The sequence below is a fragment of the Ailuropoda melanoleuca genome, chromosome 8 (assembly GCF_002007445.2).
Source record: "Ailuropoda melanoleuca isolate Jingjing chromosome 8, ASM200744v2, whole genome shotgun sequence".
Taxonomy (NCBI): Eukaryota; Metazoa; Chordata; class Mammalia; order Carnivora; family Ursidae; genus Ailuropoda; species Ailuropoda melanoleuca.
In genome coordinates, this window is record NC_048225.1 from 65197356 (window position 1) to 65209367 (window position 12012).

Below are 12012 nucleotides of genomic sequence, written 5' to 3' on the forward strand. Positions count from 1 at the left end.
AGGCCATGGAGAGAATCTCAGCTATGCTTCTGGCTGGCGCTTGGGCGCTCGAGGGAGCACTGATGGCTGCTGGTGGCTGCTGGTGGCATGGGGCAGCGTGTCTGGCTGGCCGCTGAGCCAACGCAGGGACTGCGTTTGCAGTCCTGACTAGTAACCCTGCGTCCCCGTTCCTGAAATAACGTGAGTGCCGAGCAGTTGGCAGTTAATCATGAGAGAAGTAAAAGTGTTTTGATGTTTGATGTAGCTTGCCGTTCCCTGGATTGTTTGTAGAACTGCAGAGGGGTTGCGGGAGCCTGGAGGCCAGATGCAGACTGGTGGGGGTGGCGTTTTCTGCGCTGGAGGTTGGAATCCGGACACCAGCCACTGCTGACTGACTCACAGTCACAGTCAGAGCCCAGGGTGATGGCATCACAGCCTGGAAAGCCGACAGCAGGTTGGAGTCTCAGAAGATGAGGGCTGGTCCCTGGTGGTACAGGGGAGGAAGACCTGGGATTGGCTTGTTCAATCTGGCAATCGAAACGGTAGTTGGGGGGTAGGGGGGTCCCAAAGATGAGCTTTGATAGGTTCTGATTTGTTAGGTATGGAGAGGTTTTTGTCAAAGGGCTGGCCAAGGTGCTGGGGGTGCAAGCCACATTTAGGGGTGCAAGGAGAGGGCGGAGGGCCCTGCATCCAAGCCACCGACAGGGAAGGAGAGAGGAACAGTGCCCACGAGGAAGGGCTAAGACAGGAAAACAGGTGAATGTGAGCAGGCCCCAGGGTGTGAGCCCTTGCAGGGGAAACAGCTACCGGAGGAGACCCAGCCTGGGAAAGCCATCCCGGAGCTGGGAGCCTCGGACCCCGATACAGAGTGTGGGGCAGGGGGAGAAGGACAGAAAGGTGATTCAGATATGCTGGAAGGAACAGAGAACGGACTGCGTGTGCCAAGCCCCCCCCCCACATGTCACCAACCAACTAGTCCTACTATTTTTTCCATATTTGCTCCAGATTTGTTTTTAGAAATAAAACCTTAGAATCCTGAAGTCCCGTTTGCGGCCCCAGGGCCATCTACGCCCCTTCTGCTGTCCCAAAAGCAACTCGTACCCACCCCTCCACGTTCAGCTTAGCTCTGTGTGCCAGCATGTTCTTTACACTCTATAGAAATGATACCACCCTGTACTCACTTGACGACTTCTGAAATTTTCCTATTTGGTTCTTAAGATGTTCATGGACGTAAATGAAGCTCTGGTTCGGTTATTTGAACTGTTTACTGTTCTGTTGTGTGACAGTCTGCTGTGCACCTGTTACACTGTGGACGGACATCATGGGCTTGGCGGGGTTTCTGTGTTAGAACCAGACCGCAGGGAGAGCTGTTCCGGGCATCCGGGTGAGTGCGCGTGGTCCCCCCCCCCGCCCCCCAATGGCATGTTCCCGCTTGCTCCCCAGCTCGTGGGGCCCTTTGTCCTTCGATAGCTCCCGCTGCTCCCCAGCTCGACCTGCACTTGGCATCTTCGGATTTTTCGTGTTTGCTGATGGGGTGGGTGTTCTGTCCCTGAGGTTAGAGTCCGCTCTGAGCTTGAGTATGTCTGGTCTCCTATGTTCCAGCTGTGCGGATTTCCTCATCTGTTACGTGTCTGTTCTCATCCTTCACCCACTTTCCACTGGGAGGACTTGACTTTTACTTACGGGTATTTACGTCTGTTAAAATATATGTTGTGGAGAGATGCTAGTGTCTGGTCAGTGACACGCATTTCAAACGTGCTCCCCAGGCAGGGGCTTGTCTCACTAGGTCTTCCTCTGCGCCAAAGTCATGTTGAGATGTTACTATTGTTATGCGTGTCCATCTTTTATCTTTGGTGTCTTATGCCCTTGAGGCTTGTTTAAGAAATCCTTCCCTACACTTGAGGCTTTCTAAAAACCTAAATTTTAATTTTCGAGGCACCTGGGTGGCTCAGTTAGTTAAGCATCTGACGCTCGATTTCGGTTCAGGTCATGATCTCAGGGTTGTGAGCTCTAGCCCCCGCGTAGGGCCCTGTGCTCAGCGGGCAGTCTGCTTGAGATTCTCTCCCTCCTTCTGCCCCTCCCTTCTCTCTAAAAATGAATAAATAAATTCTTAAAAAATGGCTAATTTTCCTATAAGGATTTTTTATACATCTGAAACTCATTTGTATGTATTTGGTGGGGGACCCGGTTTTGTCTGTCTATATCTGTAGCCCTCTTTATTGAACCGTCTCTCCTTTCTGTGCTGTCCTGTAGAGCTGTCCAGACCTCCGCCAGGTTTCCCTGGGCGGGCGGAGCGGCTCGTGGGCTCGCGTTCTGTCCCACAGGTACGTACGTTCTGTCCCATGGCTCTGTGCACTCTCCTAGGCTGACACCTCGCCAAGGGGGTGAAGCAGAGAAATTCACCGGGGAAAAGAGAAGACGCACTCCTCCAGAGCGGGTCCATTGCCGGGATCCCGGAGGCAGGGGGTGCGTCAGTTGGCTTACGCCGGCTCTCCCGACACCGTTTACAGCTAGAAAACTGCACTGGTGTGGAATTGCTGTAGGAATCCACATGTTGTCCGCTGCATGCAAGCCTAGCCCTGGGGTTCGACCTGGGGACCGGCTTCCCCCCCCTCCTCCACATCCCTCCTGTGTGCATTCGTCCCACTCCCTTTACTTCCTTTCTCTGTCACCTGCTCTTCGGCGTGAAGGCTCCTTCACGCCGCCTAGAGCTCACGACTGCAGTCCCCGTGCTGCGTCCCCTCTGTGAGGACCTCGAGATGCTCAAACCCCACCGCCCTGGGTGTCCTGCGGACTCCCGACTAAGGCTGGCAGCAAGCAGATCCTGACTCTGCCAGTGACGGACCTGAGCACAGGGCCAGGTTCAGCCGAATGTACCAGACAGCGGTGATTTAAACAAGACTGGTGACTCGTCTCCCACAGACGGCAGCTCGGGGAGCGCACGGGAACGCATGGTTACTGGGGTGGGGGGGGCAGGCTACTCTCTCCTTGTTTCAGGATCCTCAGTCTGCGGCCCACATTCGGCTGCCCGGCTCTCAGCGTCCATCAGGTTCACTCCCTCCGTCATGAAAGCAGGATGACGCATGCACCTCCTCTTCGGGGACGTCCCAAATTTGCTCCCAGCGCTCCTGCTTATATCCTGCAGGCCCTTGGTCACGTGCCCACGCCTTGCTCCAAGGGAGATGGGGAAACAGCTTTATTTCACGCAGCCCCATGTCCACTGAAAGAGGACAAGGGAGTACACGGTTGGGGTGTATCTCCTGGTTCACCAGCGTAATGTCCAAGTTACCCGAGCCATCAGAAGACGGGGTCGTGAGCGATGGTGTGAAGCACAGGCTGACGTCTTCAAGGGAGGTGGGAATGGGCACTGGGGGGTGACCAGGGATAGCCACGGGGACCGAGGTGGACGGTCATCCTGGGGGTAAAACGAGGTAGGAGTGAGAGAGATGGGGGTGAGCCAGGAGTTGGCTCATCCCTCCTGCCATCCTGGCAGGGTGGAGTGCCCGCGGGGGCTTGTAGTTGTGCAGGATGGGGTCCAAACCTGCGGCCCCTGCTTTTCCTGCTTTAGACAGCACAGTCCCCCAGGAGGGCAAGCTGACCGACCACCCAGTGTGGAAACGCGCCTGGGGCCTGTGATCTGGAAATGGGGGTTTCACTGGAGTTGAGGAGGGAGGGTTCTGGGTCATCTGCTGGGAAGGAAGGGCCCTATAAATCCCCACCTTCCCCTTGGCTGCTCAGGGAAGGTCACGTGTAGGACATAGACCTCTGGACAGCTCTGCATAGCGGCAGGGAGGGACGATCCGGTCTAGCAAATGGCTTGGCGGTGGTTTGCGAGGAGGTCCAGGGGGACGGGGGGGACATGGGGCACCTCTGGGAGGACCCCGAGGCAGCAGCCACGGACTTCCTGGAGAGTGGCGATGCCAGCAGCGGACTGTCACCCAGGCACATGCTAAGTGAGTTTGTGTGGTTCATACCTTTCATCCTCGTGCTCCGGGAGGCGGGCTCACGGCCTGGGGAGGAATTATGGCAGTGACGTGGTGAGGGAGGGCAAGGAGCTGCGCTCCGCGGTGTGACCCCACCTGACCCCGGACTTGGTGCCGTGGACGCACCCTGGTGGTGTGTGCTGGGCACTCCAGAAGCCGGGGACCCGAGTTCCCTCACCCCCACAGTCTGCAGCCCCATGGTCCTCCCGAGGGAGCACTGCTTACAGCTTGGAAACGTTCTTCTCAGATTTCCTCCACACTTACTTTGAGTTTTATTTTTGAGACTGCGGTCAGATGGCTCAGGTTGTTCCTTGTTTTTTCTGAATGCTTCTCTGCTGTTCTCCGTCCCTTCATGTCCACTCCCCACCAGCACTCTAGAATCTAGCTTTCAGCCTTGCAGCATTTTATTTTGGGGCAATTATATATTTTTATTTTAAAAGTAGTCTCCTCAACCAACATGGGCTTGAATTCACGACCCTGACATCAAGAGTTGCACGCTCCACCGACGGAGCCGGCCAGGAGCCCCGGCAGTCACGTCCTTCTAACCGGGGTGTCGTTGCTATGACATAGGCGAGCTGCTGCGGGGAGGCTCGGTGTTCCCCTGTGCTGTGTGGAGACCGCCACCCCGCGTCCAGCTGGCCTCGTCACTGTGACACACAGCATTCTGTGTGCGAGGAAAGGCCCTCGGTTTTAAAACTTCCCAAACCGTCCATCTCCACCTGCTCCTCCCCCACGGCTCACCTGTCACTTTTTATGTAGGCAATGTCTTCTCCGATCTCCCTGGAAAAACGAAGTCGCTTTAATTCCCCGAATCCCGTCCGCTTTCTGCATGGTCATCGCATTGGTCCGCCTCGTCCTTTCCTCTCTTACCTCTTCTCAAATGGCCGAGGTTGAAATCTGTGGGTGAAGAACGAGTGCAGGTGCTGAGCGTGCCCCCTCCACGTGCCCTGGGGACTGGAGGACGGTGCTGCCGAGGTGTCCCCCCACCATGGCTTCCCTTCCCAGCCCTGCTCCAGGTGAGCCTGGGCTGGGGGGAGGGTGTTGGGGAGGGAACAGGTGGAGACAAGCCCCATCCCCTGCGTAATGTGCGGCCCCCTCTCCTCTCATCAGGGACAAAGCCATTCCTCGAGTGGGATTCCCCACAGTCACAGTCCCTAACAAGAGAAGAGGGAATGCCATCAAACACGTGGGAGCTGATTCCTCTCCTACCAGTAGCCACCACCTGCCAGCCAGCTCAGCTCTCTGGGCCTCAGTTTCCCTCATTCATAAAACGAAAGACAAAAAACATGGTAGTGACGGGGTTCCTGGGTGCAGTTGGTTCAGCATCTGACTCTTGGTTTCTGCTCAGGTCATGATCTCAGGGTCCTGGGATCGAGTCCCACATCGGGCTCTGCACTCAGCAGGGAGTCTGCTTACGACTCTCTCCCTCTCCCCCTTCCCCTGCTCATGCTCTCTCTCTAAAATAAATAAATACAATCTTAAACACGCAGACATTAGTGATTCGCAGGTTAGTGATTTGAAGTGTTGTGAAGGTGATCCTGGCGGCATTTTAATGATCTTTAGAAAGCTCTGGCAAGGCTACCCAAGCTGTCGGTTAAGCGCAGTGAGTGCCGGAGACCAGAATGAAACACGAGGTGGGTGGAGGACACGGAAATCTGGGAGGGGGAAGGCAGGACCCTCCGCCTGGGTGGAGCTCTGCCCGCCCCAGCCCCTTGCCCAGGATTTCCTCTTGCTGCCCCTGGCTCAGCCCTGTGGGGGGCCCTATGTGTCGAGGGGAATTCGGAGGGTCTTGTACAGGCAGAGGGGGACGGAGACTTTTCTGGGCAGAGTCTGCACTGAGTTCAGAAGGGGATTCACTGATTCATCCCAGAGCACTTACCCATACTCGGCGTATTCCAGGCAGTGTGGAGATACAGAAATGAGAAGCCTCTGGTCACAAGGGGCTTGGAGTCCAGTTCACTGAAAGAGTTTTTAGTGTCCAGAAGCTCAGGCCAGACACGAGAGGGCTGTGTGGCAAAACCAGCGGCAAAGTGGAGCTGGTTAGAGGCGTCTGCGTGTGGGCAGAGGCCAACCTCCCTGACTCCAGGAGGCCAGGCTGCAGGACGCAGGGAGACTCAGCTAATGCCGTGTATGCAGGTGTGAGGAAGTATGTCAAACGTTCAGGACGCTTTGGCTGCGGGCACCTTCGGGCCCTAGTGGAGGGTAATGAATTGGTTAAACTGGTTAAGTCTGGGCTTAATTTGGGCTCCAGGGGGCTCATGCAGTCAGGAGTTTCTCTCCCACGACAAGAACCTTTTCTGGTTTGGTTTAGTTAGCAGTTCTGTGACATCATCCTCAATAATTCCCTCATTCTTCCCATTTCCCTCTCCAGCGTTCCCACTGCCCAGAGCCAGGTGCGGGGAGACGAGGGGAGGGAGAGGGACAGAACGAATCTTCCCGTGTCATTTTTTGAGGTCGGTGAAAATCACTCTTAGCGCCCCCCCCCAAGGCGGATTTCCCCGTGACTCCCATTGGTGGTATTTGTGTCACTTCCCTAGGCGACGAGTGTGGAGTTGTCACGGCCAGCATGACCCTGAGTCTCTTGGGGGCGGGATGGACACCTGAATGAAATCAGAGCTGTGTTGGTGAGGAAGGAGTGAGAGAGGAGCGGGGAAGGCTCTACTCGGACAACCACCGGCGTCTGCTACGGTAACTTTCTTACTTTTCTGCCCCATTTTGATTAGTGTTAGAAAATAAACTGGCCAGCTCAGCTTTGTGGGTTGTGCCTGTTCCCTTCTCCTGGGGTAGCCCCTGCATGGGGGGTGGGGCAACCCTGGTCCTGGGACACACCTGTCATGTACCATGTATCGTCTCACTCCTGCCCTAGGCTTCACCTGGTTGCAGATGAGCTCTCCAGAACTTTCTAATCTTGCAACACTGGAACTCTTGTACCCAGTGAGCAGCTCCCCGTTTCCCTCCCCCAGCCCCTGGCAGCCACCATCCCTCCCTCTGTCTTTATGGTTTGGGCTGCTCTAGATACTTCCTGTAAGTGGAATCGTACAGGATTTGTTTTCTGGTGACTGACCTACTTCACTCAGCATAATGTCCTCCCCGTTCATCTGTCTTGTAGCCTGTGACACTATTTCCTTCCTCTTTAAGGCTGATTAATATTCCGTTGTGTATATAGAGCACATTTGCTTTATCCATTCGTCTGTGGACATTTTGGCTGTGCCACCTCTTTGCTACTGTGACTGCCGCTGAAGTGAACGTGGGTGTGCAAATATCCCTTTGAGATCTTGCTTTCTCAGTCCTTTTGGGTATAGACCCAGAGATGGGGTGGTTGGAAGCTGGGGTAGTTTTATCTAACTTTCTGAGGACCCTCCATACTGTTTTCCCCAGCGGCTGCACCAGTTTGCATTACCACCAACCGCGCACGAGGGTTCCCCTTTCTCCACGTCCTCGCCAGCACTTGTGATTGTCTTTTCAATCGTGTCTATCCTGACAGCTGTGAGGTGGTAGCTCTTTGGGCTTTGGGTTTGCATTTCCCTGATAATGAGCCATGTAGAGCATCTTTTCCTGTGCCTGTATGCCGTTGATAAACCTCCTTTGGAGAAACGTCTTATTCAAGCCCTTGGCCCATTTGAAATCGGATTTTTTTGTTGTTGAGTTGTAGGAGCTTTTTACATATTCTGGGTATTAACTTTTTTTTTTTTTTTTAAGTAGGCTCCATGCCCAGCGTGGAGCCCGACATGGGGCTCAATATCACAACCCTGAGATCATGACCTGAGCCAAAATCAAAAGTTGGATGCTTACCCAACTGAGCCATCCAGGAACCTGGGTATTAACTTCTTGTCAAATGATGTATTTTCCCCCATTCTGTGGGTTGCCTTTGTACTCATAATAGTTTCCTTTGATGCACAGAAGTTTTTCAGAATGATAAAGTCCCATTTGTCTATGTTTATGTTTGCTTTTGTCGCCTGTGTGTTTGGGGTCATGGCCAAGAAACTGTTGCCAAGTCCAATGCCATGAAGCTTTTTCCCTATGTTTTTTTTCCCTATGAGTTTTATTATATTTTGGGGTCTTACATAATCCATTTTAAGTTATTTTTTGCATATGGTGTAAGGTTAGGGTCCAACTTTATTCTTTTGCATGCGGGTATCTGTTTTTCCCAGCACCATTGGTCGAAGAGACTGTCCTTTCCCCATTCAGGGGCCCTGACACGCCTTATTGTTTGACCCTCCGCACTCGAGTTCATCTCTGGGGTCCCTGTTCTGTTCCATTCGTCTGTCCACCCTGTTGATTCCGTCGCTTTATAGAAAGTTTAAAATCAGGAAGTGGGGGGCCTCTCTGTTCTTCTTTCTCAAGATTGTTTTGTTTTGGCTATTTGGGGTCTCTTGAGATACTGAATTTTAGGATGTTTTTTCTATTTCTGCAAAAACAAGTCATTGAGATTTTGATGGGGATTGCATTGGATCTGCAGATCGCTTTAGGTAATATCAACATCTTAACATTATTAAGTCTTTAATCCACGCACGTGGGATGTCTTTCCGTTTATTTGTGTTTTCTTTAATTTCTTTCAGCAGTTTCCAGTGTACAGGTCTTTCGCCTCCATGGTTAAGTTTCTTCCTAAGCATTTCTTTCTTTTCGATGCTATTGTGAATGGCATTATTTCCTTAATTTCCTTTTTGGATTGTTCGTTGTTTGTCAGCTTTGTTTTGACTGAGGTCACCTCTGACCATAGGAGCCACACCACGTCGTGGCACCTTGTCTGTCTCTCTGTCCCTGCCCATCTGTGGGCTTCTGCGCCTGTCGTGGGGGCGCAGGAAGGACGCTGCTCTCTGGGGCCACAGGAAACCCAGACGAGTCTTGGATTCTGCCTGTACCTCTGCTCTTGAATATCCACGTCTTGGTAGGACAAGGACCTCCGAGAGCATGGGGTCTCCAGCAGGGCGGGGGTGCAGGTCCCCTGTGTGGTCTGGGCTCTACCACCTCCCTGGGAGATGAGGGTGCCATGGGTCTGGGCTCTTCACAGACACCCACTCCAGAAACATTGAAGCCCCCACTGTCTGTTCCTGCAGATGTTTGCTCCTGGAGCAGAGGCCTGGGCTGTCACTCAGCCTGGAAGCTGGTGAGTTGGGGCAAAAGGAAGGGGGAGCAGGGGGCCGTCCCCTCACCAGGCCGCCTCCCTTCCGGAGGCCCCACACTGGAGGACCCAGATTTGGGGCTGGATCCCAGTGTGGTCCCAGGGCCCACAAAGTTAAAAGTGTGTGATAATAATGCTAAGATACTCTTGTCCTGTGTGTTCCCCTCACACAAGTGTGCGCTGGAGTTTTCCAGACTCTGCCTGACGCAGTACAGAAGGGATTGAATGTGAAAGGGAGGAGAACCCAGCTGTCTTCTGCTAGACTCTTGTGTTCTGTTATAGCGGATTGCAAACACGTAACTAAGTGCCACTCTTTTCATCAAAATAGAGCTGTTTATCATAACCATGCTATTTATGCTAACAGAAAATGTGAGTTATTTTTAAAAGGAATTGATAGATCCCTTCTTTTAAAAAATTCTCGGCCGTGATTTCTAAATAGGGTAGAATTATTCCACATAACAGAAGGCCTTTGGAGTCCTCAGGAATGTTCCTGAGTGTACAGGGGTCCTGCACCGAAATGTTAGGGGGACGGTTGCCTGCATCTGGGGGCTTTCGGCTCAACTGTCCTTTGTTTTTTTGTTTGTTTTTGTTTTTTGCTTTCATGTTTACTGTCATCAAACAGAATGGAATTAATTTCAAAGTGGTTGCTATTAACATTAAATATAGTGAGTACCCCAATTTACTCAACTGTCCCGTGACCACTTTCCCTCGGGCCTCTGCAGCGCCTCCGAGCCCCCCGGCCCGGCTCCTTCCTTTAGTGCCCGGGCGGGATGGCCACACGGGGGCAGCAGAGTCTTCCCGGAGCCAGGTCGCGAGGTTCCGCCCACGCCCACAGCTCTGGGTTTCTGTCCAGTCTCGGGCTGGCAGTGCTCCCTGCCCCGAGCTGGGGAGCCGGGAGACGCCTGAAACGATCACAGGCCCAGGCCAGAGCCTGATCCCAGGGCAGGGGCTGACGTGGTCAGTGAATGAGCCTCCCTCACCGTCATGCATAGCTGAGCCCAGAAGCCCAGAAGTTTTCCAGATTCTCAGCCTTACCCTGTAAGGGTTAGTTGTCCTTGCCTTGCCTGTGAGGGAAGGGCACCCTGCACTCCTTACTGGAAAGTGGCTCCTCGTTACCATGCAGGGAAGGGGGGAGGCGAGACACGGAGCAGAGGAACTCCACCACCTCCCCTTTATCTTGTCACGCACGAAGCTGGTGGTAAAGGGGCATGTATGGATTTCCCACAAACCTGGAGTCTCCTTTCTCATCGCCTCCAGCAATGAGAAAGGAAGCTTGTGGCCATTAACACAGATAATCCCCTCCCCTCCTGTCAGCCTCTCCTCTCCTAACAACCTGACAGCCGCCTGGCCCAGAGAGCCGGTTGCCGTGTTGGTCAGGATACAGATCGTGCCATCGAAAATTGCAAGACAAGTTTTCCAGGCCCAAGACTCCTCGTGGCTGCACCACGTTCCTTCCCTCTTACCTGTAATGCCGACTCCACGTTGGTTTTTGTCCTAAGTATTCATCGTTATATAGTCAGCCCAACGATACGCAAAAAATTAGCAGTTTTTGCTCACGTATGTATGGCCTAGTCGCTCAGGGTAGGGCTTTGAAGGACCAGGCCGGTGATGTTCCTGGTTCACCTGGTGTTAGCTCTGTGACCTCGGGCAAACTAGCCTCACCCTCGTCTCAGTATCTCCCCCGCAAAAAGGGAATGAGGGAGAATGTCAGGAGTTTGCTGTGAGGACCGTATGGCTTTTCATATCTAAAGGGCTTAAATCAGTGCCTGGCTCCTGGTACGTGCTCAGTAAACAGTGACTGCGAAACATTCAAATGTAAATTGCATTTGAAATTCATAACTTTTTCAGATGCCAGAGTCTGAAAGGACCTCAAAAGTCATCAAATTCAGTGTCTTCTGAAATGTGTTTGAAACGCTCTCTTCCTTCAAGATGACCCGTGAGAAAGGGCTCTGTGGCCAAGCATGACGGGGCTCTTAAAGTTCAGGGTCGTGTATTTAAGGCTCAGAGAAGGCACAGGGTCAAGAAACTGTTCAACTTTGATCGTTCCAGCATTGATCAGACTGATCAACCACAGGACCTTTTCACATGATTCCTTTAAACTTCCGGGTTGCTAGTATCGGCACAACGCCTCCTAACCATGCAACGTTCCGTCCTATGACTCTTCCCGTGAGTGATCATGCAGATTCTGTGGGGACCTCCAGCAACGTGGCGCTCTGTCCCCACCGCAGGTAGCAGGTAACAGCGGGGAAGGGTTTGCTGCACGGGGGCGTCATAAGCACTAAGCGTGCATTATCTTATTTAATTCTTACAGTAACACTACGCCAGCGTCCTTATCTCCTTCTGCATTTGACGAAACTGAGGTTTAGAAGAGCTAAGTAGTCTGCCCGAGGTCACATGGTAGGAAGCACCAGGATGCAGACTCAGGTCAGCCGGGCTCTGGAATCCCCACCCCCCTGTGCTGCGTCCTGCGGGCCCGTGTCACCTCGATCTGTTGGAAAGTCCTTCCCTGTCTCGAGCTGCTGCCCAGTTCCCGTCCCTCCCCTTCCTCCCTGCTGCACAGTTTCACTTCTGATATCCCCCGGTTGCCGTTCTTTTGGCAGCTTTATCCATTCTGCTCCTTTTTCTCTTGACTTAGATACTTTGGCAGCTTTTTTGCACCGAGATGCTCAAAACCGAACACAATTCTGTCCACTCCACTATCATAAGATCGTTGCAATTACAGGAAATCACACATTATCAAAAAATAGAAGACTTTTCCTTTTCTGGACAAGGTTACGGGATAGAAAGTTTTCGATGCGCAATAACAAAATTTTCCCACCAAGACTTTTGATGACATTTGTTTTTCAAGCTCCAGTGACATTGCTCTAGAACCTTCAGCCCCACTTGATCACCGGGCTGCTGCTCGGCCCTGGCTCCCCCCCCCCCCCC

General features: G+C 52.9%; 1 long non-coding RNA gene across 1 annotated transcript; it reads left to right on the top strand.

Moving 5' to 3' along the window:
- Nucleotides 1–1673: 1673 nt before the first annotated feature.
- LOC105240466 lies at nt 1674–12002 on the top strand. The gene is made up of 4 exons (XR_004627226.1): nt 1674–4978; nt 6500–6650; nt 9020–9069; nt 10933–12002. It is a non-coding gene; the product is annotated as an uncharacterized LOC105240466 (long non-coding RNA).
- Nucleotides 12003–12012: the final 10 nt, after the last annotated feature.